At 37.7% G+C, this 27,716-nt stretch overlaps 1 long non-coding RNA gene across 1 annotated transcript; it reads left to right on the top strand.

Annotated features, from left to right (window-relative positions):
- Positions 1 to 427: 427 nt before the first annotated feature.
- On the top strand, positions 428 to 26,680 carry LOC110223271 (uncharacterized). The gene is made up of 3 exons (XR_002328642.1): positions 428 to 571; positions 23,989 to 24,122; positions 26,589 to 26,680. It is a non-coding gene; the product is annotated as an uncharacterized LOC110223271 (long non-coding RNA).
- The last annotated feature ends 1,036 nt before the right edge of the window (positions 26,681 to 27,716 follow it).

Here is a 27,716-nt window from a genome sequence, read left to right on the forward strand (position 1 = left end):
TAGTTAAGGGGCACTTAAAATGTACATGCAAACTAGAATTTACTGTAGGAGGATATCTTTTAAAGTCTTTCTTTTTCTTTCTATCATTATAGTGATCCCTGGCAGATTGCACCATCAATTTGCGAGGACTGGGCTTGCCAGTGACTGTTTTAATTGAATAAGAACATAGATTTGGAGTGGGAAGGAAACTTAGAGACCATCTAAGTTTAAAGGCTAACCTCCTCATTTTACAGATGTGAAACTGAGGAAGAGAGAGGGTCAATAATCTGCCCAGGATCATACAGCTAATAAATATCTGAGGGCAGAGTTGGGACCCAGGTCTTCCTAACTCTCTAGTCTAACACTCTATCCACTCATCAGTGGCTATTCTACTATTGCTTATTGGCCTGATGGTGACTGACGGCTCAATTTTCCATTGACAGGGGATACTACCCTCTACTGGATGAGACTTTACATATCTGAGATAACTCAATTCATTCAAGTTTTGACTCCTGATGAGTTTTTCCTGATGTGGGAAAAAATGACGAATGACCCAATTGAGATGACCACTTCATCAGTCCTATTACGTCAGGTAGGCCCCAGTCATACTTTACTTTCTCAATGACCATCTTCTTGACAGGTTCAATAATATCCTTCTGGACCAGAATCTCCTGAAGATTTTAAGCTTTTCATCCCCAGAACCTTTACCCTATGCCCTGCTTTTGTGATTGGAAGCTAACTTACCTGACTTATTTTAGGCAGGCCTCATTTTCCTCATCTGTAAAATGAGAGTAACAATAGCACATATTTCTCAGTATTGTTGTGAAAATAAAATGAGTTAAAATTTGTAAAGGGTTTTGCAAATCTTAAAGTACTATATTAATGCTAGCTATTATGCAAACTATTATATAGATTATACAGGCCTGGTGACTTAAACTAGATAAAGGTAGTTGTTTATCTAATTCTCTACTCCCTTATCTTGCTTTCAATTGGATTTTAAGCATCACAGCTACCAGCACCTCTAATCCATGGCTACCATGCGTGATTGCAAGGTGATAATTTAAAATGCAGACATGTCAGAGGAGTTGTAGCTAGACTCTGTGGAGTGAATCACTCCAGCCCTGGAGAAATAGATCATATAGAAGGGCATAGTAGTCCATATCAAGAAGTAGTTTAGCAAGAGTACAACCCCTCTTGGCACTGCATCTTGGAGAAGAATTTTGGCAGCTCTGTGATGCTTGAAAGGTAGAACTTCATCTACTTCTGCTTCGACCAGGTCACCATTCTTCTCTTGAGATGTGGTTAGAACACAGACTGCCCAGCAAACCATACAAATGACAAGGACTGCAACCTAAATTCCAAACACCAGAGACTGAATGATCTTCATCATCGCAAAAGGAACATCTCAAGCCTTAAGCAAAAATGAAAAAGATTCTATTTTAGTCTTGTTGTCTAAACTCTGTGCTTTTGTGTAAGAACATCTGAGGCCAATGGGTTGTCTCCTTGAAGTTCTCTATGTCTCAATTGCTATTCTTCTCCCTTCCTTTTAGCAGCTCTCTAGTGTGTCTAGTTTGGTGGAAATGGAAAAACAGAAACAGTTTTCTCCTTTCCCAATCATTTTTATTTAAAAGCCCTTTCAATTAAAATTTAAAGATAGTTGATGAATGCTTCCTTACCAGTTTTTTTTTGGGGGGGGCAGGGGGAGGTACTCCTTTCCTGACTGGGAATTTGTCATTCCTATTTTTCAGTTGTAATCCAAATCTCTTTTTCTTAGGCAACCATTAATGTTCCAAATTCATTTTTCTTTTCTTGTTCCTTTGTCTTCAATAGAAAATAGTAAGGAAAACATAACACCTATCCCTGTGACCGTCAGTTTCTTAACCAAGATTTCATAATCTTCAGAAAACTTCTTAGTTTCCTTCTGGCAATAACAGTGACACCTATATGAATCGCCAGAAGTCAATAGAAGTTATCTGGTTTGGTAAGTGTTGGTAGGTTCCCTGTTATGGCTTGGTTATATGTCCAGAGATAGACAGCATTCCTCTCTCTCTTAATTATTGTTATCATGTTGACCAAGTCCTCATGAGCTGGGAGTCACCAACCATTTTCTCTTCTTTCTCTGACTCTTCCTGGATGATTTCTCACCTGATAGCTTTTGTGATTTTTTTTTTCCCTTTGGAGAAAAAACAGTGTCTTCTTCCTCAGAGCACACAACTCCCTTCTCTTCAAGAAGAGCCTCAAATCTGTTTCCTAGTTCCAAATATACAGTGGCCCCTTTTCCTTGCCTTCCTTCTCTGTGAGAAACTCTTCATATAGGATCTCCTGAGAAATGTCAAATCTCTCTTCTGCTACTCAGGTCCTTTTCAAAATCTTATTGAAGTCCCACTTCTGTTTTTAAAAGGAATACTTCATAGATAACCTTGAATGTACAGAGGTGTCCTCAAGTGCCTTCATCTCTTTTTAAGAAGGTTTTGTTGATGTTTATGTGTGTGTATGTGTGTGTGTTTATATGATTCTTCACTACTTTGATCTGTGTTCTGATTCTTGATGTTTCTATCTTCTCTTCTTGGAAAGAAACTCGGTAAACTACACTTGGAACATAGATAGCAATAACATTCTATAAACACTTACTAAGCATTTGTTATTTAGATACTGCCATTGGTAGTGACAGTCAGCCAACAAACATATATTAAGTTTTCACTATGTGCCAGGCTAAGTGGTAGGAATACAAGCAGTAAGAAAGACAGCTCCTGACTTCAGGGGAAAGACAATACATAAATGGAGAGGGGCAGGGAGTGAAGGGGCAAAAGGACCCTGCATTGGTACCTTTGTGGTAGAGAGGACGTACAGAATGTAGCTTGGAGAGGAATAAGAGACAGGACTGGCCTGGGATGCCCTCCTCAAATGGAAGTTCTGGGGAGAGTCATTCCATAAGAAGAGGGAGCTCAAGGGCACAGGGCATTCCCATTGTGTGATTACCAGGGCCAGAATGAGTTTAAAAATGAAGTTCGTGGGACATTATAGAGAAAATATAGTACAGGAGAATGAGCACTGGGTTTGGAATCAGGAGATTTGGGTTCAAATACAGACTCTGCTTCCTTGCACAAATTTCTGGGCCCTATTTTCTTAAGTGAAAAATGACAAGGTTCAACTAAACAAGGTGTTCTCAACCTTTTTCTGTGTCATGGACACTTTTAACAGTTTCGATAAAGCTTATGGCTCCCTCCTCAGAGTATTGCTTTTAAATAATTGAAGGAAATGTTAAATTTTAGTTAGGAACTAGTCAAAATAAAGATGTAATTGATTGATTTGTTTCCCCCATCCAAGATCATGAAGTCTTCAAATCTATCTATAGGCCACTTGAAGGTCAGTGAACTCTTACCTAAGAATCCTGTGGACTAGATAATCTCTAAGCTCACAATGCATTGTTTGCAAGTAGCATATACTAAGTGCTTAAGGAATGCTTGCTGATTGACTAGGCACCTAATAAATATTGGCTGAACAAAGAAGGAATGAATGAATTTGAATCTTTTTTTCTTCTTCTTCTGACTCCAACTTTTCCTAGAACTGAGGCACTTAACCTGGGGTCTAATAAACATACATATATACACACACACGCGCACACACACACACACACACACACATTATATATAGACATATACACATACAGATACATATGTAGATATATATATATATGTATATATATATACATATATATATATACATATATATATATATATGTATATATATATATATATATACATGTGTGTATATGTATGTATGTATTAGGCAATTGAGGTTAAGTGACTTGCCCAGGGTCACACAGCTAGTAAGTGTCAAGGGTTTGGTCTGAGGCCAGATTTGAACTCAGGTTCTCCTGACTTCAGGGCTGGTACTCCATCCACTGTGCCACCTAGCTACCACATAAATATATATTTTTTAAAGAACTGTATTTCAAAATAAATAGGTTTCATTTTTAATATTTTATTTTATGTATTTTAAAACATTATTCTGAGAAGGGGTTCATAGGCAGGGAGCATATATATACAAAAAGATAAGAATCCCTTCTCTAGACCAGAGATGTCAAATAAACCATGTTATGCTGCTACAATACACCCTAGTGCTGCTGGAACTAGAGTAAAATATAACTGGGAAATATTTAACAAAGTAAATAAAAATATAATAGAACATAGATAATGTTAACATATGGTCTTCTAAGTCAATATGTGACAGCCAGGGATCCTTACACATTGTGTGGTCGGGGGAGATGGCCCATTTCTATTTGATTTTGACAACACTAGTCTGGAACAATCCCAGATCATCCTATAGAAACACATGCACAAACTAAGTCATTTATATTTCTAATAAGCCTTTCAGCTTTACTCTAGTATTGACTTAAAACAAATACTAGCTTAACTCTCAGATCAAATTTACTGGCAAATATATCCTACCTAGATAGCTTTAAAAATGCTTTCAGAATATGTAAGCTTTTCTACCATTGACTAAGACATAAAAATGCCTCTAACAATGACTATCTTAGTATAGGCGATTTCAAGGACCTTTGATCACATACTGTTGTTAGTTGTTCAGTCCTGTCTGACTCTTTGTTACCCCATATGGGGTTTTCTTGGCAAAGAAACTGGAGTGTTTTGCCATTTCTTTCTCAAGTGGTTTAGGCAAACAGCACTTTGCCCAGGGTCACACATCTAGTAAATGTCTGTGACAGGATTTGAACTCAGGTCTTCTTGACTCAATGCCCAGCACTCTATCCACTGAGCCTTCTAGCTGCCTCTAAATTATATATAGAACAGCAGAAAACAGAAGATCCACTGTAAGGATAAACAAATGCTGTAGCATGAGCAAATGGTGTACTTAACAGGAGAGATGAAAGAAGTAAAGAGAAGCAATACTTAAGAGTGGCAGGTGTACACAGGTAAGTATTTAACAATCAGCTCTTCCCCAAAGATTCATACAGGACACATTTTAAAAGTTCCATCTGGGGGCAGCTAGGTGGTGCAGCGGATAGAGCACCGGCCCTGAAGTCAGGAGGACCTGAGTTCAAACCAGGCCTCAGACCAAACACTTGATATTTACTGGCTGTGTGACCCTGAGCAAGTCACTTAACCCCAATTGCCTAAAAAAAAAAGTTCCATCTGAACTAATAACGTATTCTCCTTCATCTTCTTAAAACTAGACAATCAACAAAACAGTAAGTCACCCCCTAATTAGTACCACTTGCTGCTTTCCAAGTTATAAATGCTCACATTGAAAATTTAACAATCAGCCAGTAAAAGCTGTCTTCAGCCCACCACCAAATGGGTGAAGAAAGGAATAATGCTATAGCCAAAGTTATTGGAGGAAACAACAATGAAAAAAAAATTTGTTGAACACTTGCTATGTGCTAGCCACTAGGGATATATAAATAGAAGCAAAAAGAATGACAGTCCTGCCCTCAAGGAGCTTACATTCTAATGGTAGAAGACAAGGACAAAAGAGAACAAAAGAGTGAGGGCTGGAGGGTGAAAGTACCTACACTGGGGCAGGCATTACAGCACCAAAGTCAGAAGCAAACCAGGAAAGCAATGAAGATTCGAGGGCCTGGGCCCCTCTTCAAAATGGAGGCCCCAGGAGTAAGCCACCAATGGGAGGAGGGAGCCATTTGGGAAAGTGAATAGGCCAGTTAATGGGTCGTGAAGATAATCATACTTGCCAAGCACTTAACAGGTACAAATTGATATGTAGATATGTTATCCCCATTTTATAAAGGAGTAAACTGAGCCTCAAAGGACTTGCAGATAGTAAGAATCCAGGATAAATATATATATATATATATATTTCCCCAACTCCAAATCCACGGTCTTTTTCTACTATTCTAAATTGCCTCATAACAACAGCAGCAGGGAAAGAGAATAATGTTGATGCAACAGAGTACACCCATCATCGATACGAGATTAGCCATGAACGCCAGAGACAGTTAATCCTGAGACAGCAGGAAGGCAAGAAAATAGATTCTTGCGGATGAACAGAGGGCAGCTTAAGCCAAGGACTGATCATTCCACTAGGCTGCTTATTCTTTTTCACAGACACACAGACCACCTATAGTTGAGGTATTCTCCTCTTTACTTTTCTCAGTACCAGTCTCTGGTTTCTCTGATCCCCTCTAGGCCTTAAATATATTTATCCAGTTCAAACCCCTTCTTCTTCTTTTTTTTTTTTTAAAGTTAGATAATTTGATCAGGGCCCCACAGCTAGTATACGACAGGAATAAAGGCTTAAACTAAGTTCTTCCTGACTTCAGTGCAAGCTTTATGAACCCCAGGCTACCCTGCTTCTAACAATTACAACAGAAATCACACCACTCATCACTACAGGTTGTAACACTTTAGCCCCTACTGAATACCTAAAAAGACCTTACTTAGTGACTATAATTTTACATTAGAAACTCCAAATATTTAATAAACTAACAAATGATGGGTCCCCATGCCACATAATACAGACCCCAAAATATCCTTGAGAATTCAACAAATAAACTGCACTGGAACTACAGTATTATCAAAGACAAAAAAGTTGCCCATAATTACTCAGAGGTAACATTAATCAAAATAAATTTTAAAATGACTTTTTAATAAGTTTAAACTTCCTAAATGTCTACCATCTCCGAACCCCATGGAATGGAATACTTTTGAAATATACAGATAGAGGGGCAGCTAGGTGGCACAGTGGATAGAGCTATAGCCCTGGACCTAAGTTCCAATTCGGCCTCAGACACATAACACTCACTAGCTGTGTGACTCTGGGCAAGTCACTTAACCTCAATTGCCTTATATTTAAAAAAGAGAGAGAGAGAGTATATATACATATATACATTTACAGCATATACACATATACATATACTTTCCCTGACTTCCTTCAAGACTCTGCTCAAATTCAACCTTGCTCTCAAGAAGCTCTGGTTCTGATAAAGGGAGGCGACACAGCTAGGAGGTTTTAGCTTACTTAAGGTGCAACAGTAAAGATGGTAAAACTTCTTCTTGAATGTTATTTCCAATGATAAAGTGATATTTTTTTTTTCCGATATTAAACCATTTCACAGTGGTAAGGACTTTGGTAACAAGAAATTTTTTTTCTGGGTCTTTAGTTACTATGACTGCTGAGTTGGCAAAGTTGGCAGAAACTGTTGCCAGGTCACATCTCCATCAGAGCTGATTCCCTGGAAGATGGCTGTAGGGGCTGGACTATATTTGCATTTTATTTTATATATTTTATATATTTTTTTGATGCTTAAAAGATGTAATGAATTGCCTATATATATGTATATATATGTATATGTATATATACATATATATATATATATATATGTATATATATATATATATATGTATATATATATATATATATATATATATATATATATATATATATATATAGTGAGTATCCATCATTATCATGCAAAAGTTATATAACTATTTTGAGAGGTTAACAGCCTCTGAATTTGCACAACATTTTCTTAAAACCAATTGGTCCAGCACTATGTGCATTACTTCCATAACTCTCACATCCTGTCTGTCTCTTCTCTTTACAAAGACAGTTACACAGTTCAAACTAGTTTAAAAAGCTTAAAAAAAAATTAAACAGGCAAAAACCAGTTAGAACTGCTAAAACCAGTCAAAACTGGCCCAAACCAGTTCAAACCAGTTCAAATGGGCCCAAATATCAAAAACCAATGCCATTTGAGCAAAAGAGCAAAAGCCATTTCAAAATGGCAAAAACCAGTTCCAAACCAGTTCGTATTGGTAAAAACTAGTTCAAACCAGTCAAAACTGGTTCAGAATGGTTTTCAGTTAAAACCTGTCAGAACCAATTCAAACTGGCTGAAACCAGTTCAAAATGGATCAAACCTGTTCAAACCAGCCAAAACCACCCAAAACTGGCTAAAACCAGTTGAAAACAGTCAAAATTGGTTCAACATACCAGTCAAAAATATCTGAAACTGGCTCAAACCAGTTCAAACTGGTCCAAACCAACCAGTTTAAACTGTCCAGTCAAAACCCGTTCAAACCAGTCAAAACCAGTTCAAACCAGCTAAGATTAGTCAAAACCAGTTCAAATGGGCCAAAACTGGTTCAAACCAGCTGAAAGCAGTTCAAACCAATCTAAACTGGCTGAAACCAGTTTATACTGGTTCAAACCAGTTGAAGCCAGTCAAAACTGGTTCAAACTGGCTGGAGCCAGTTCAAACAGGCTCAGACTGGTTCAGACTGGCCCAAACCAGTTCAAACTGGCTGAAACCAGTTCAAGTTGGTCAGTTCAAACTGGCCCAAACTGGCTCAAACTGACCAAAACCAGTTTAAACCTGCCAAAACTCATACAAACCAAAATGAAAAATTTCAAAATGGGAAAAACATAGTATAAACTGCTAAAAGTGGCAAAAAAAAAATTAAAACAACAAAAAAATGTTCAAAACAGAAAAACTAATTTGAAATGAAAAAAACAGTTCAAGCAAGTTCAAAATGAGCAAAAAACAAAAAAATGGAAAAAAAACCAGTTCAAACTCACTTTAAAAGTTTCATAGTTTCATTTCAAACAGGCTAAAACTAGTTCAAACTGGCCCAAACTGGTTCAAACTGCCCCAAACCTCTTCAGACCAGCCAAAACCAGTCCAAACCGGCCAAGACCTGTTCAAACCAGCTGGAACCAGTTCAAACTGGCTCAAACTGGCTGAAACCAGTTCAAACTGGACCAAACCAGTTAAAACCAGTTCAAACCGGTCAAGACCTGTTCAAACAAGCTGGAACCAGTTCAAACCAGGCAAAACCAGTTCAGACTGGCCAATTGATTCAAACCCGCTAAAACCAGCTCAAAGTGGATAAAACCATTTCAAACTGGCTGAAAACAGTTCAAACTGGTCAAAACCAGTTCAAACCAGCTGAATTCAGTTCAAACTGGCCAAAAGTTCAAACAAGCCAAAACCAATTAAAACTGGCCCAAAGTGGATCAAATTGACCAAAATTGATTTATATCAGCCAATGTTTCTTTTTTTAAAAAAAATATTCATTTTTAGTTTTCAACATTTACTTCCACAAGATTTTGAGCTCCAAATTTTCACCCCATCTTGCCCCTCACCCCTCCCCAAGATGGCATGCATTCTGAATATCCCTTCCCCTAGTCTGCCCTCCCTTCTATTTCTCCCCTCATTCTCTTATTCCCTTCCCCTTCTATTTTCCTGTGTGGCATGATAGATTTCTATATCCCATTTCCTGTATTTCTTAATTCCTAGTTGCATGTGAAAACTTTCTTTTAAAACATGTGTTTTTAAAACTTTGGGTTCCAAATTTTTTCCCTTCCTCCCTCTCTACCCACTGTCATTGAAAAGGCAAGCAACTCAATGTAGGTTATACATGTGCAGTTATGCAAAACACTTCCATAGTAGACATGCTGTGAAAAATTAACTCTATTTCCCTTAATCCTATCCTGCCCCTCCCATTTATTCTATTCTTTCTTTTGACCCTGTTTGCTTCTGATTACCCTCTTTCCCAATCTGCCCTCTTCTCTATCATCCCCCTGCTCTCTTGTCCCCTTTCCCCCCTATTTTCCTGTAGTGTAAGACAGATTTCCATACCCAATTGAGTGTATATGTTGCCTCCTTAAGCCAAATCCTATAAGAATAAGATTCACTGATTACCTCTCACCTTACCCTGTTTCCCCTCCACTTCAAGAGCCTTTTTTTTCTGTTTTTGGTGAGATAATTTACCCCATTCTACTTCTCCCTTTCTCCTTCTCTCAGTATAATCCTTTCTCAACCTTTAATTTTATTCTCCAGATATGACCCCTTCATCTTCAATTCACCCTGTGCCCTGTGTATCTATATCTATATATACATACATAAAATTTTTTCCTTCCAACTACCCTAATACTGACAAAGGTCTCATGAGTTATAAATATCATCTTTCTATGCAGGAAATATAAACAGTTCAACCTTAATAAGTCTCTTATGATTTCCTGTTTACCTCTTCATGTTCCACTTGAGTCTTGTCAAATTTTCTGTTCAGCTCTGGTCTTTTCATCAAGAATGCTTGAAAGTCCTCTATTTCACTGAATTACCACTTTTTCCCCTGAAGGATTATACTCAGTTTTGCTGAATATAAGGTCTGCTTCCATGTACTGTCCCAAGCTTTGGGGGTTTGTACAGCCGTTTTCAGAGATACTTCTAGGGACCTTTAAATTTTCACTTTTTCTGAGGTGGTATGATAAGGGGCAAGGTGTTTACTCTTTACCTGGCCTGTGAGTCCATGAGTGACCACAAGCACTCTTTTCTGCCTTGGAACTGTGAAGAGGATTTTCTCTGCACAGCCACTACAAGCTCCACCATGCCAGCGCTCCTCCTCACCCCAGGACTGCCACCCAGGACTGTGACCCAGATCCAAGCACAGGCAAAGTAAGAAATTCCTGCAATCCCCCTCTGATTAGCCACCTGATTCCCCCTCAGTCTGCGGGCCAGAAGCTTAGAAAGCAGTCGTGGCCCCAGGGCCACACTTGAGAACTGGGGCTGAAACCTAGCTTCTCTCTCACCACAGAAACAGACTTTTACCACTGACCTTCTAAGCTGTCTTTGGCATTTGTGGGTTGATAGGTCTGGAAACCACCACAGCTGCCTGTGATTCAGTTCTCTGAGGCCTGCTCCAGGTTCACTGTGGCCTGCACACCCACGCCAAATTGTGCTTCTCTCCCAGCCCGGCGCAATATACCTTTCTGATCAACCATCCAGGTTGTCTTGGGCTGAAAATTTGTTTCACTCTGTCTTTTTGTGGGGTCTGCTGCTTTAGAATTTGTTTAGAGCCATTTTTATAGGTATTTGGAGGGGCTTGGGGGAGAGCTCAAGCAAGTCACTGCTTTCACCTCAAACCCCTTCTTTTTGAAGCTCCCTTCCTGGGCATAGGCAAGTGAAAATAACCTAACTTTCACTTAATCATCTTTATCTGAACTCTGGCCATTACCTGTGATCAAAGTTCCATCTGAGGGTATACTGAAAGCATTAATTCTCTCAATTACTTTTTGGGTGATCAGGGAAAAATGAATCCAGAAACCCTACTGATTTTCATAAATTGCTCTAGAAATTATCTAGACATAAGGCTTTCAAATTTTTGCTGAGATTGAGCTGATAACATGGATGTGTGTGTGTGTGTGTGTGTGTGTGTGTGTGTGTGTGTGTGTGTGTAAAAAGAGGTGAAGATTTAAAGAAATGAGTATCTTACAGTCCATCCATACATTCTCCTGAAAGGAATCAGTCAGTGTCATGAAGGAGGCAAAGATGAACTGTCTCTACCAGGTCATCCACAAGGAAGTACAGTTTAATTTTGTTGCACTGAAATGCCTTTTCCCCGAATCATATGAAAATCTGCCTCCAGTGTGGACCAGCTTCTTGTTCACATTCTAATGTTGTCATCTGGTGTGGTTATGGTGATTATTTTTTGGAGAAGTCATTGTAACTTACCTGGGAACCAACCTCTGTTCTCTGAAAATTTGTGGTTGTCCCAGATGCTGGTATACAGCAAAAGAAAAACACTTAATTTTTACTGAGCTTATTTCTCGTAGGGATCCACAGAGAACAAATATATTCATACTTTTTGACAGATGTATAGTCCAGGAACAAAAGACAAACACAACGAATCTGGGGCAATACTAGGAAGAGTTTGGAATTTGCACCCTGTGTTCTCGTCTTTGAAATATGTTCTTCGAATCCAAGAACTCATTTAAGAAGTCTAAGACATGTGATGTCATCATTCACCAAAAATCTGATTCCTGGGTTGAATTTGCCTCAGTCAGTGTCTGGACATTTTGGAGAAAGAACAATTGATGAAAGCCACAGTTGGGTTTTATCACCTAGGACTAACTCATCCACCAGGGAGCCTATTTGGTATCAATCTTTCAAGAATATAAATGTGTATGCGGATTTACCACCACTTAGAAGTTTTTGGATATTAATAATTTCTGTTTCTTTTGCACATGTATTTCTGTCTTCAGTCAGAAAGACTAAAGACTATTGGCTATCTAGAACCGTAATGATCTGCAGCCTGTGATGTGAAGCAAATGATAGTATAGACTAGTGACTGGAGGACTGGGCATGGAATCAGGAAGAACTGGGTTCGTCTCCTACTCCTGATAACTTGGCTGTATGACTTTGGGCAAGTCACATAGACTTTACGAATGTCAGTTTCATTGGCTGCAAAAATGGAACAAGGATGCCCATAGTATCTGTCTCATAGTGTTTTTGTGAGGCTCAAATGAAATGATACATGTAAAAGGCCTTTCAAGTGTAAAAGGCTGACTTGAATGTCAGCAATTGTTATTAAAAGTTGAAGAAGTGATGAGAAGAAAACCCCATCCCTATTCCTTTGCAGAGTTGGGAGACCAGGGGTATAGAACACTGCATATAACCTCAGATTTTTTAAGTATGTTGGTTAGTTTTGCTGAACTGAAGAGAAGGAGGGAAGAAGGGAAAAAGGCAATAAGGGGGAAGGGAGGAAGGGAGAAATGGAAAAAGGTCAAAGGAAAGGAAGGCAAGAAGGCAGAAAGGGAAGGAGGGAAGAGGGGGGGAAGGATGAAGAGAAGGATGGAAAAAGGCAGGAAGGGAGGAAGGCAAGAAGAGAGAAATAAGGGAAAGCAAGAAGACAGAAAGGGGAAAAGGGAAAAAAGGCAGGAAGGGAGAAAGGGATGAAAACAAAGGTATACCCTTTAAAGCTTCTGAAGTGCTGCTATTGTTTTGAAAAGCGCACCAAATAAAAATATCCCAATTGAAACTGAAGAAAAAAAGAAAAAAAATAAGGAAAACAACTTCATCTATATAGAAATTACAAGTGAAAAATAACATGGGAGAATTAAAATACATTTACAGTAAACACAACAGATAGAACATAATAATCGGACCAAACAGTGGATAGAAAAAGGCATCCAGAGTGTTCCATGTGACTGAGGGAGAGGAAAAGAAAGCTGAAGCTCCAGGCATCAAGAAGAAACATGGGTTGAGAAGTTATTGAGAATGACCAAAGATTCTGGAAGGAAACTTTCTTTAATAACATGAGAAAGAGAGAAGTAGTTCTTAAGTTCTGCCTTCAAACAAGCATAGGCCTCCCCTTTCTTGGGAGGGAATAAAACACCCCAAGCCCTTTCATTGTTTCCCACTATAGCTTGCAGTGACTGCCCTACCCCCACAGAATCACATAGACTTTTTTAAGATTGAGGAAATATGTCAGGGGCTATCTCCTCTGACCCTATTCCTGAACACATGCCCTCCCTGAAACATACCCAGGCATCCAATCTGTCCGTGAAGCACTCTAATGAAGGGAAATAAAGCCTATTCTTATTTGAGGAGCTAGAATGGTTAAGAAGGTTTTCCCTATATAGCCCCTAAATCAGCCTCTGCAATACTGACCTCCTCATTCTACCCTTTGAGAAGTAAAACAAGCATAATCCATTTTCTACGTGGCAACCTTTCAAATGCTTGAAGAAAGTGACCTTGTCCCCTCTAGTAATGATAGAATTAATATAGCCCTTTAAATATGCTAAGTACTTTGCATGTGTTACCTTATTTAAGTCTCTCAACAACCTTGGGAGATAGGTAATCTTATTATCCTTATTTTACAGGTGAAGAAACTGAAGCTATGATTAAATAACTTGTCCAGGGTCACATTGTAAGTCCAGTATCTAAGTCAGGATTCAAACTCACATCTTCCTGACTCTGAGTACAACACTCTATCCAATGTGTTAGTTAGCTTTTCTTCTCAACCAATCAATAAACATGTATTAAGTGCCAGGCCCTGTGCTCTAGGCTAAATTTCCCCACTTCCTTTATAATTGATCTCAAAACTTTTTACCACCTTGGTTGTCCTCCTCTGGAGGCTCATTCACTTATCATGTCCTTCCTGAAATGTAGTACACAAAACTGAGGATGATACTCTAAATATGGCCTCACTAAGGCAGAGTAGAGGGATGATCATCTCATTATACTTAGGCAATTCCTACATTAATGTAAAAAGTATAATGTATTATGTATATATAATTTCCAACAAATAAACACGTATATATGTACATAAACATATATTTACATATATATCAGATGCCATATCTTATTGTTTACTAATATTGAACTTATAAGACACTTTTGATGAATATTCAGGTGTTTCATTTGTTTTTTACACCCTTGGCTTTAAACTACCATGAAACTGAATATTCACAAATGTATTTCTTTAGCTGAGACTCTCATCTGACCAGAATGGTATATTCCATGTTGTTGTCCCACCATCACTTTAGACTTAAAGTCTAAATCTAAATTTATCAGCTCTCCCACCTCTACAAAAAACAAACAACGAAAACTACCAATTTCCTTTCCTCAATTCTTCATTTTCATCATTGGTACATCTCTTCTTTTAATCTCCCAGCCTCAAACAGTCAGTCTTTAAAATAACAACAACAACAACAACTACTACTACTACTACTACTACTACTACTACTACTACTATTCTCCTTCACCTTCTTTATTTAGCACCAGTCATCCAAGAGGTAAATAGAAGATGTTCCTACAGTGTGACTCCACAAGAGCTAGAAAGATCCCTGAGAGCCTCCCTTGCCCATCAATTACACTGTTGATCTGTTCTCTCATGATTCCTTCCAATAGTAACAAAAGATCTCATGTAATATATCACATAATTTAGATTTACAACACTTCTGTGTTCTGCTTTGGAAAGCAGGAAGAAAACAAGCATTTGTTTAAAAAGTAGCATTTTTAACTAAGCTTAGCACTCCATAATTATCATCCCACTTGATGCTCACAAAAACCCTGGAAGTACGTGCTGTTATTCCCATTTTACAGTTAAGGAAACTGAGAGAGATAACTGTTAATTGACTAGTCCAGAGTCACACCACTAGTAAGTGTCTCAGGGTAAATTCTAACTCAGGACTTCCTGATTTCAGGCTCAGCACTCTATCCACTGAGCCACCTAGCTGCCTCTAGGCATCTGCCTTCTGGTTGTTTTGTGGTTTAACTGTTTTCTTTTGGGGGATGCCTTTTTATCTCACTGACTTGATTGTATGTTTTCTGAGGGCAAACTATTTTGTTTTCCTCTGTGTCATTTCAGCACTAGAGTTTTAGAAGTTATAAAATGTTTCCATGTATTTTCTCAGTTGAACCTCCTCATATTGTCTAATGGGTACTGTAGATCTTATTACTTCCACTTTACAAATGAAGACACTAAGACTCAAAGAGTTTAAATTATTTATCTAGCAAATGAGTGTCTAAGGCAGAATTGGAACCCAGGTCTCTCCCAACTTCAGATTTTGTGCTCTTTACATTTTTGTTGCTCTTCCTCATATATTAGCAATATTATTATTATTCACCAAATATTTATTTATGAAAAATTATATAACAAGAGAAAAAGTTTATTCTTAGCATTCTCCAAGGTAAGGCAACATATTGATATAATTTCATTATTATTACTGCTATTGGGTCATTTTCGGTCATGTCCAACTCTTTCTGACCCCATTTGGAATTTTCTTGGCAAAGATGCTGGAGCAGTTTGCCAATTCCTTCTCCAGTTCATTTTACAGATGAGGAAACGGAGGCAAACAAGGTAAAGTGACTTGCCCAGGGTCACACAGCGAGTATTGTCTGAGGCCAGATTTGAACTCAGGAAGATGAGTCCTCCTGACTCCAGATCTAGCGCTCTATCCACTCTGCCACCTAGTGGCCCGTAAAAATTTTCATGCAAACATGTAATTGACAGACACAAGGGATCATTTCTGAGAGTCTATTTTGGTCCTAGAATTGAGAGAAAGCATGAAACCCCTTGGAACCTGAGAGAAGTGAAGAAAATCATGAGAGGAGGAGGGAAGATAGAAAGAAAAGAGGAAGAAGTTGGGCACCATAAAAATTATATTGACTTACATCTTTTCATACAGCCATTCCAAGTCTTATCAATTTTTCCTTTGAAACTTGTCTTCATTCCTCTCAATTTGTACTATCCGCTACTTTTAACCAGGTGCTCATCATTTTATTCCTGGATTATTATAATATCCTGACTTTCCTGACTCCATTCTTGCCTTCACTGCCATCCATCCTGACTACCATTTCCATATCCCTCTGTTCAAGAAATACTAATGGCTATTTTATCTTAATTTGGAGGTATTTTATAATCTGGGTCCTCTTCCAAACTTATCTCCTTCTGTATTCAGAGAGATGCCTTTTGCTCCAGTCAAACTGGGCTCTGCAATTTATGTTTTCATTTCTGCTTTTTTCTCATGCTGTTCCCCCCCTCTGCTTAGCCCAAATCTATCTGTCCTTAAAACTCATCTCATATCTCTCTCCTCCATGAATTCTTATCACAACTCTAGCCTATTGACACCTTCATTCCTGCCCTACCATATACTTATTGTCTATAACAGTGTGCCAAATCTGTGCATGTCTCTATCCCATCACCTCCATTGGCTCCACAAGGCTACCTGTAGATTTCTCAGTATCCTTACCTTCCTCTTTTCCTGGATTCTTCCCCTCTCCCTTTCCTAGAACCTTCAAAACAGCAAATGACTGTCTGACAAATAAGCACTACGGGGAAATATGAGGGGGGTTAAGTAGGACTTAATCATGCTGCACATATTGATTCTTGGTTATAGTCTGTCCTGTGCCATTTTGTTTCATGTAAATCACATCTCCTCATTTTGAGTATAAGTGCCTTGAGAACAGGGACTATGTCCTCTGCTTCTTTTGAATGGCTTATAATTGATTGGTATTAATTGAAAGGGACTGAAAGGGGAAAATGGTAAAGAAGTGAGAATACTGAGAAACTGAGAAATGAGCCTTAAACTCAGTAATGTCGTTTGCTTGGCTTCCAACAGGTATTCAAGAAATATTGCCTGACAAAATCAAAGAAGGACAGAAAATAGTAGGGTTTTGTGTCTGAGCCAATTGGTTATAAGAGAAAGACTCAGAATATTTATCATTCAGCATGTAATAGTATTCATTACAGATAAACCTTTAAGCAAACGCTCAAAAAGTTAAAAAAAAACCACTTGGTTTACATACAAGATAAATCAGAGGGTGATTATTGTCTTTAAAAAGAGGGCTCACTGCAGATTTCCTATTAATAGCAAATCCCTCTATTACATTTAAAGCATGGTTCAACAATTGATTCACAAATAAGTTCTTAAATACAGATATTTATTTTCTAGTCAGGCATCTGTACATTTGATGCTTTAAAAAAAAGCGTAGTAACAGCTTGCTATCATATCTATATTCACTTTTTAGGCAAGTGTAATAATAATAATAGCTAGCATTTATATATTGCTTTAAGTTTTGCAAAATACTGTACAAATATTAACTCATTTGATCCTCACAACAATTTTAGGAGGTAGGTGCTATTATTATTCCCATTTAACAGTTGAGGAAAATTAGGCATAGGGAGGTTAAATGACTTGTTCACAAGCACATAACTACTGCGTGAAGGACATGTTTAAACTCAGGTCTTCATGACTCTAGATCAAAAGCCTTATCCATTGTGTTATCTAGCTGCCTTGATGTAGAAAGTTCTTGATTATTTTGATTATGATTGATTAAAAGTAGTCTTGGGATTGTCCATACCCTCTTCCTACCAGCCTTTCTGACTTTTCATTGCCTTTTAGATCCTCCTGGGGAAGGCAGGCATTGTCAGGGATGGGATGGGAATTTGCTCTTCAAACAATCAGTTTGACTATTAGTTAAAAGGACTTGTAAAAGAGTTAACAGAACATAAGACTGCAGATTTTGATCAAAATTAAGGGATTTTGTTGCGAGAAAAAGCATTTCACCATCTCTGGGCTCTTATTACCACTTAAATTAATAATAATAATAATAATAATCGCACTTTTCAGGTATATTAATTACACCCATTCAAGTTCCTTCTTGGTGTATAGAGCAGGCCTCTGTTCAACACCAATGTCCTTGGGGGACAGGGTCATTGCCTCTTAAAGCTTCTCTGCTGCAGGCACACACAAAAAAATCTAGCAGTAAAAATATGTTCAACTCAATTCACTATGTAAAATGACATTTACCTTTTATCGAGGAAGATGGAGGATGTGGACTATGATAAGTCTAGAGAATTTTAATAATAAAACTCTAATTAATGTGCTCAGGCAGGTAAAGCATATGTCTGCAAATGATATTTGGTGAGATGAACTCTCCTGGCTCCCTGCAGAGATTTCATGCTGCTCTATTTATTATTAGCAGCCTTTCTGCACATCATACAATATTTTAGAGACAAAAATAGGCAGATTTTGTAATATTTTTAGGACTCTTGTTCCATGATCTGTCTTTTCTTCTGCATCTTAGTTATGATTTCCAACTTATTCAAAATTCTTATTTTGATTATATTCTGTTTTTCTCTTTAATAAAGGTAAAATTTCAGGAACTGAATATTATTATAAACCAATATTGACTGGGGACCATTCCAAATGGATGAGTACCATAGTATTCAAGGGGGGCAAGCAGAATCACTGGTTTAATCCCAAATTGTTTTACTCATTTCACACTTTCTTCTCAACCTCTGGCATTTGGACCTGTTCTCACATCACTTTACTGAAACTGGACTCTTAGAGATGTCTAAAGACCTCTTAAGTTTCAAACCCAAGGGAGAGTGACATAGACACCTACCTGGTTTTGAAAGATAAGGCAAAAGGTTTCCCTATCAGAACCAAGGGGAGCCAAGGTTCCAGTGGACTGGAAACAATCAGAGAATGGAACTCTGAGCTTTAGACTGCAAGACATTACTTGAAACTTAATCATTAAGTCCATGAAGGAAGGAACAGTGTTTTTAATGAAATCTGGTATCTTGTCTCTCACACTGCCTTGAATACTTGATACAAATACTTTATAAATATTTGCCTTTCTCTCTCTTTTTTATTAATTTCTCTTGATTTATCAACAATCACTTCCATATGCTTTTGAGTTTAAAATTTTTCTCCCCCTTCCTCCCCACCACCCTCCCCAAGGTGGTGCACAATCTGATATAGGCTATACATATACTTTCCTATTAAACGTATTTTCACATTAGTGATGTTGTAAGTAAAAATTAGAACCGTTAGGAGGAACTACCAGAAAGAGGAAAGAAAACTCAACAGAAGAGAAAAAAATAGCAATTCAATTTCCATAGTTCTTTCTTTGGATGTGGATAGCATTTTCCATCATGAGGCCTTTGAAGATGTTTTAGATCCTTGTATTGCTGGGAAGGGTTAAGTTATCAATATTAGTCATTGTACAATGTGGCTGTTATTGTGTACAATGTTCTCTTGGTTCTGCTCACTTCACTCAGCATCAGACCATACAGGTCTTTCCAGGTTTTTCCAAAGTCAGCCTAAACAGTTGGCTTTTAATAAATATTTGTTTTCTTGTTTTCCCATTATGAATGATGCATCCTGTATCTTTCAGTTTCCACATTGTATTATTCTAGTTGGGTGATAGGCAGTTAACTACCGATGACACGTACTTTTGGCCATACTCCTCCCTATTTCCAAACAAGCATCCCTTTCTATTTTTAAGCCATCCAAAGAGTAATTGCTTACATTTTGACAAACATAGAATCTGGTTCCTATTTTCTAGGAGCTTATAAACTACTTCAGATGAGAAGATATACACATAAAAGAGTTAATAATTTATGGAAAGCAGTATATATGGTGAAATGATAGTCTATGAAATAAATACCAACCATGTACCTTGATGACAATTTAACCAAAAATCTTCCTGAGGAATTTAAGTCACAGATAGAAAGTAATACCGATGGCAGTTTCGATGTCAAATATGATTGGGGAGATGATACATTTTAAATTGTCTCTGAAATCAGATTGTGTTGAGGAAAAAGAGTAATGAAGGAAACTTAGCGATATCTCCATCTGCAAAGAGAACTTCTGGATGCATTGAAAAATTGCTAGAGACAAAATTCCCAGTTCTCCAATATTCTCCCTTCAGAAGATCCTATCAAGTAAATACTTTTTTTGGTCCTCACCAGATATGCTGACTTTTCTTTCCATTTTGCACTAATAATAGAGACTGCCTCTTTTGTGTATGAATGAATCATACAAAAATATCTGCACAAATTTGGTAGATGTTAATAAAAAAAATAGTTTCCTTTAGAATATGCCTGAAGGATACACATCAGTTCTGAATTAGGTCTGACTTCTGTTGACTCCACTGATCTCTCTACATCTCACACCATCTGCACAAGCAATATTTACAATGTGCCTCAGTTTTCATAGCATTGAAGTTGCATCAAAGAAAATTTAAATGATGAGCAGGCAGGCTTCAAAAAAACTTGGAAAGACTTACATGAACTGATGCAGAATGAAATGAGCAGAGCCAGGAGAACATGGTACACGGTAACAGCCACATAATGGTATGACTGACTTTGATAGACTTGGCTCTTCACAGCAACACAAGAATCTAAGACAACTCCAAAAGATTCATGATGGAAATTGCTATCCACACCCAGAGAAAGAAATGTGGAGTCTGAATGCAGATGGAAGCATACTCTTTGCTCTCCTTTTCCTTTGTTGTTTTGTTCTATTGCTTCATTCTTGTGGTTCCTCCCATTAGTTCTAATTGTTCTTTACATCACGACTAAAGAGAAAATATGCTTAACATCAATATATATGTAGAACCTATATCAGATTGTTTGCTGTCTGGCTTGGGGGAGAGGAAGAAATGGAAGGAGGAGAAAATTTAAAAATCAAAAATGGAAGTGAATGTTGAAAACCAAAAATAAATAAATTTTTTAAAAAAGAAAGTGTAAAGACAGGTCTACTGATTTTACGATTCAAATAAACTTCTACATAGAAGATAACATGGTTACATTAACACGTGAAAATTCTTAAATAATTTGATAGATGACACACATCCTATCTAGAAAAAAATTTGAGAAAATTGCTATCAGAAATAGCCTAGGTAACAAGAACAACAATTTTTAAAGAAATGTAACACATTTAAATTCTCCAAAGCGTGTTGATATGTTTGTTTTATTTTTCCCTTTATTATTCCAAATGAATTAGGTGGAGCATATGATGCAACTTTGTTAAGGAAATATGGTCCAAAAAATGACTTTACCAGAAACATAAAGCCAAGTGATAGAATAAGACCAAAACTCTACTTATGTTAATTATTCTTTGTGCTTTTCCCAAGATAATGAACTAGTTTTTGTGATCCAATAGTCAAGGAATGGTATTCTTGAAAAGTGAAACTGGGTTGGCTCATTCTGCAAAATTAAATCTAATTAACCCAGAGTCAGTGTATACATGAAAATAATAAGATTATGTTTGCCAATAATTTTTGGTGAGAGCCATGACTCTTTACACTCTTGGATGAGTAGGGAGTATGCAACTATAATCCTTATAGTAATATGGTAGACCACTGAGCCTGAACCACGTCCCCTACTGTTTCATAAGATCCATCGAGCCTTTCCATCTGCCTTGCCAATATGTCCTTTGGACCTCCAGGCATTGCCATCTGTGCTTCCATTGCACCCTAAGAATTCCTGTACTTTCATCCCCCTTGGTCTTGAACTGTAAGAAAAGCTGGGCCTTTCCGTTTTCCCTGTACCTGTAACCTCCTTCATGTGGTGCCTTGCTAATAGAATGTGAGGTCCCAGAGACCAGGGATGATCTTATTTTTCTATCTGTGTCCCTTGACTCAAGAATAGTACTTGGCACAGAGTGAGAACATATTAAGTTTCTACACGCACCATCTACCACTTTTTTATGTGATTATCTATGTATTTATTTATTGTTCTATACCTGCAGTTTCATAGCTGTGGAAGACTCTTGAGAGGACACAATGTAGATCAGCAAGTATAACAAAATTAAAGTTACTCACGAGAGGTGAAATGACTTGTTCGTAGGCACCCATGTTACATGTGCCATGGAGTTGTACCCGAGTCTCCCTGACTCCAAAGCTGCCCTTCTTCTTGATACAAAGATATCTGATCCTTGTATGAGGCCCTATGAATACAATGACAGTTTATTTCCATTTAAAATGTAGTGGTAAAAATCCGCTGGAAAAGAAAAATGTAACACTTTTCAGGCAGCTTTATCTACTTACTTCCAGTCCTCTAGTAAGCTCAGGTTGACAAGGCAGTAGGAGCAGGTTAATTGTTACAAAACTTTTCTAAGGCTCAGATTTTCTCAGCTGCTATCTGGAGAAAACCACTCGGAATGTTACTTTAAATGTCTTAGAAGGAAAGAAAAAAGCCTTTTATATCTTTTTACAGCATGTTTCTTTACTACTTTGATGCTAGAAGTACATTATAGCATCAAAGTAGTAAAGAAACATCCTGTAAAAAGATATAGAAGGTCCCAAATTGATAAATGGTCAAAGGATATGAATAGGCAGTTTTCAGATGGAGAAATTGAAGTTATCTATAATCATATCAAAAATGCTTTAAATCATTATTCATTAGAGAAATGCAAATCAGCAACAACTCTTAGGTACTATATCACACCTAATAGATTGACTAACATGACAAAAGAGGAAAGTTATAAATGCTGGAGAAGATGTGGGAAAATTAGAACGCTAATGCATTGTTGGTGCAGTTGCAAACTGATCCAGCCATTCCAGACAGCAATTTTGAACTATGCCCAAAGGGCTATAAAAATGTGCATACCCTTTGACCCAGCAACACCATTTTTAGGGCCGTATCCCAAAGTTATCATTAAAAAATGGGAAAAAGACCCACATGTACAAAAATATTTATAGCAGCTCTTTTTGTGGTGGCCAAGCATGGAAACTGAAGGGATGCCGATCAATTGGGGAATGGCTAAACAAGTTGTGGTATGTGAATGTAATGGAAAACTATTTTGCTATAAGAAATGATGAACAGGTGGACTTCAGATAAACCTGGAAAGACTTACATGAACTGGTGCTGAGTGAAAGAAGCAGAACCAGGAGAACATTGTACACAGTAACAGCCACCTAGTGTGATAACTGACTTTGATAAACTTAGCTCTTCTCAGCAATGCAAGGATCTAAGACAACTCCAAAAGACTCATGATGGAAAATGCTATTCACATCCAGAGAAAAAACTATGGAGTCTGAATGCAGATCAGATTTGCTCTCTCTCTCTCTCTCTTTTGTTTTGTTTTGTTTTGTTTCTTCTTCCTTGTGGTTCCTTCCATTTGTTCTAATTCTTCTTTACAACATCACTGTTGTGAAAATGTTTAATAAAAATGTGTATGTAGAGGCTATATCAGATTGCATGCTGTCTTGGGGAGGGGGAGGGGAGGGAAACAGAGACAATTTAAAACTCAAAAGTTTATGAAAATGAATGTTGAAAAAATTAATTAATTTTAAAATTAAAAAAAAAGATATAGAAGGCTTTTTTTTTTAAAGACCTTAACTTGGGGCAGCTAGGTGGCACAATGGATAGAGTAAGGGCCTGGATTCAGGAGGTCTTGTGTTCAAATTCAGATGCAGACACTTGATACTTAACTAACTGTGTGACCCTGGGCAAGTCACTTAACCATGATTGCCTTGCAAAATAAATAAAAAGAAAGGTTAAAAGACTTAACTTAAAAAGACCAAGGTCTCCCACTGCATCCAGGGCTATCTCCAGTCCTTCTGATCTATATCTTGCCACTGGACCCAGATGGCTCTGGAGAAGAGAGTGAGGCTGGTGACTTTGCACTGCCCTCCCTCACTTAAATCCAATTCACTTGTAAGTCACGGCATCACCTCCCTGACATCATGGTCCTCTTCAAGAACAACGGTACAACAACAATGATAACAACAATTAGAAGAATCTGAGGAAGCATCACAAGTGGACTAAGGTTTCCCTTAAATACTATAATAACTATCATTGTTACTATGATCCTATTCAATTATTTCCTTCTCTATTTGTATGTGTGTGTGTGTGTGGCTTTTGCAAAGCTGTCCCTCAAGAACATATGGGAAGAAGAGTTGGTTCATTTAACAAGTAATAACGAGTATTTCTCTACTTCCCTCTCCAGGTTTGGAATCAACAGCGCACGAAATCAAGAAGGGGTTCATGCTAAGTCATTAGTCTTTCCAACACTTACTTGGCACACACATGCACTGGTTAATTTAGGATTTATCCTCTGCCTGCTTCCTAAAAGGATTTGAGGTAGCCTGCAAAGTTAAACCCATATACAACGTGTGACTGACTATAAAAATGAAATAAAAACCAGTTAAAATCTGGAAAATGGAGATTATAATACTTGTGCTGCCCACCTCTCAGTGTTGTTTTGAGGAAAGTGCTCCATAAACCTTAGTGCACTATAGAAATGTGAGTTTTATGATGGTTAAAAGGGCAATGGTAGGAGACAAAATGTTGCCGATGCGATCACTACTGACCAGTGAATGAACTTGACTAACTCAGCACCAGCACTTACTTCAAGTCAGAGTTGTGGTCCCAGGGAGATCAGTCTTGCTGTTGGCTGACTGAGCGCAACTGGAAAGGGAGTAGCAGTGGGGGTGGGGGTGGGGAGAGTGTCCTTCAGCACTCTCACAAATTTCAGGGTTTGACCAAAGCAGAAGAGTTTCTTTTTTGGTGTGAAGGGTCTGAAGTTAAAGGGATATTGGGGATGAATGTGCTTTGAAAAAGATAAATATGAGGATTTATTAAAAAAGAAAGAAAGACCATGTAATTTAATGGATAGGGGGTCCCTGAATCAGAAAGACCAGGGTTCAAGATTGACCTTTGACACACAATAGTTGTATGACCCTGGACAAGTTACTCAACCTCTTCCTGTGTTACCCTTAAAGAAGGTAAGACTGGTAAATAGCTCTTTCAGACTATGAATTGCAGAATTATTATCAAATCTTCATTGGTAGAAAGTGCCACTACTATAAATTACAGAGGAGTAGCTTCTCTACATTGATGGAGGGAGGTTCTGTACTGGGAGTTCTTTATGCTGATGAAATCACAGGTCTGGACAACGAATGAATAAGAATCATCTTGACCCCAAATTTATTTCTCTTTTACTCAGAGATTTTCATTTTGTGTGAATAAGGAAGGAAGTATTTTTGGTGGGATCTTTTTTTCTCCCCCTTCTGGCACTGATTCTAACGTAGGTTTAGTTTTTGTTAAAATCTTGCTCAGAATCCCAGGAACAGTTCCTACAGCTTTAGAACTAATCAATCAGGAAATAAATTATAAATGAGTCCAAGTTCCACTTTTGGATGCTCTGATTTTTTTCTCCCTTTTAGTCTCTTATTCCTAGATGCTGTTATATAAAAACCTTTTTCATTTTAACCCACTTCAAAAATCATCCAGTATGCTAAGTTCCTTGTTCTCTGCTCGTCAAGCTCAGTATCTCTTGAGCTCTCCAGTAAAAAACAAAACAAAACAAAACAAAATGAAAAAAACCAACATGACAGCCAAACTGGTCAGTGAGCAGTCCCTCACCAAATCAGCATGCTCATTCAAAAGACTAAGCAAAGACAGAAATAAGAGATACATTCAGAGACATTATTAAGGCAGGGATTTCAGCAAGAGGGAAAGGGAATGATGTCTTAGGAAAAGTTCTAAAAATGATACTAGCAGACAAATTTCCTTTTGTTGACAACTTATCAGGGAGAACATGACAAAATCAGGGGAAAGAGATCTCATAAGATCATAGATTTAGAGCTGAGGGGGAGGTCTATTTAACAGAGGAATCCCTGGAGATTACAGTGACTTGTCATGGTATCATAGACGTAGGGCAGCAGAAGTTTTGTTTTTTGTCAAGTCATTTCAGTCATGTCTGACTCTCCATGATGAAATTTGGAGTTTGCTTGGCAAAGAAACTGAAGCAGTCTGCCATTTTTTTCCTCCAGCTCATTTTGCAGATGAGGAATGGAGGCAAACAGGGTTAAGTGACTTGGTCAGGGTCACATAGCTAGTAAGTGTCTGAGGCCAGATTTGAACTCAGAAGAGTCTTCCTGACTCCATACCCAGCACTCTGTCCACTGCGACATCTAGCTGCCTAGAACAGACCTTAGGGGTCATTAAATCCAATTATTTTGTTTTACAAAGGAAGAAACTAAGGCTAATAAAGGCTGGGTCACATAGCTATTAAGTGTCCTGAGGCAGGATTTGAACCCAGGTCTTCTTACCTCCCAATACCTTCTCCATTATGCCAGTTACTCTTATTTGGTCATTTTCAATCATGTCTGACTCTTTGTGACCTCATTTGGGGTTTTCTTGGTAAAGATACTGGAGTGGTTTGCTATTTCCTTCTCTAGATTATTTTACAGTTAAGGAAACTGAGGCAAATAGGGATAAATCACTTGCCCAGGGTCACACAGATAGTAAGCGTCTAAGGCCAGATTTGAAATCAGAAAGATGAGTCTTCCTGACTCTAGGCCCAGCACTCTACCCACTGAGCCACCTAGCTGCCCATTATGACAATACCTTCTCCATTATCTTGATAATTACTCTGAGTTAAAGCAAAGTGCAAGAATGTAAGAATTGATCTTCGAAGACTTTTTTTAATGCCTCTCCTAACAGACATCTTCTAGAAAACTTATAAACTTATATTTCATAGTTATTTCTAAATGTTGGTTTAATTGTAATTTTAATTGCCTTTTTCCTTCTTTTTTCCCCCAGTGTTAGCTATAATGGAAAATGCAGACAGATTACTGATGTTATCCCCGGAACTACCGAAATTCAGCTCAAAGCAATATCACTCTGAATCAGTAAACACCTCAAAAAGCTCACTGAAGCTTAGTGACTTCAATTGTTTGCATCATTATATATGTGTGTGGAAGCATTATAATTTCTTACATTTCATCAACGTGATAAAAATAATTATTTTCAACTTCAAGATTTTGTTGCTGAGCTAAAACTTTAAAATACACAAATATAATTTGCAGTCTTTCAAATGTATTTAAAAGATGTAGAAATTTAGACTTTAGCTTATATTGTCAACATCAGTATTATCTCTTTGTCGACCGATTATTCGAACCCTAACTTTTTTTTATTCCTAGTGAAAATTGCAAATGCCTTCTCCATTATATGGAACATTATATAGTCCACTGGAGAATCTTGCCTTTTTTTTCCTATCACATTAGTTTTTCATTAGTCCCACAATTCTTACTATTTGGAAAGCCTGTGTTTTCATACAATTTAAACAGAAAGGGTCTTTAAAGGCCATCTTTAAACCCTCTCACTTTACAGAGGAATAAATTGAGAAACAGAGGTTAAGTGACTTGCCCACAGCCACATAGTTATTAAGTGTCTGAGTTAGGATTTGAATCCAGATTTCACTGACTGTATGCTCTCTCTACCATGCCACATTGCCTCTCTCAGTTTTAATCAATTTAATTGGGCTCAGAAACATTGAACCTAATTATCCAAGTTATGTGGTTTAAATAGTTTATGTCCATAAATTCACAGAAGGTTGTCCTTAGGAGGTAAAGTCAACTGAATACCCTTGTCCACCAGTATCATGTCATGTTCTATTTGCTCACCAGTAAGAACCACTGTATAGACCCACTCCAGGGCCATTTCCTTCCTTGTTCTACTGGGCATTCTCAGTCATGGAAGCAGTTGTGATGTCTCTACTCTCACTTCAAACTACAAAGAAAATGAAAAATGTGATATCTATCTACCCAGGAGTATGGAGAAAGGGCATTCTCATTCTCTTGCACAGCTTCAGTAACTGTATTCTAATATATTTTAAAACCAGAGAAGTAGGATAAAGGTAATATGTGCACTTGTATATGTGTATGCACA

Source organism: Phascolarctos cinereus, unplaced genomic scaffold (assembly GCF_003287225.1).
Source record: "Phascolarctos cinereus isolate Bilbo 61053 unplaced genomic scaffold, phaCin_HiC Scaffold_7;HRSCAF=346, whole genome shotgun sequence".
Taxonomy (NCBI): Eukaryota; Metazoa; Chordata; class Mammalia; order Diprotodontia; family Phascolarctidae; genus Phascolarctos; species Phascolarctos cinereus.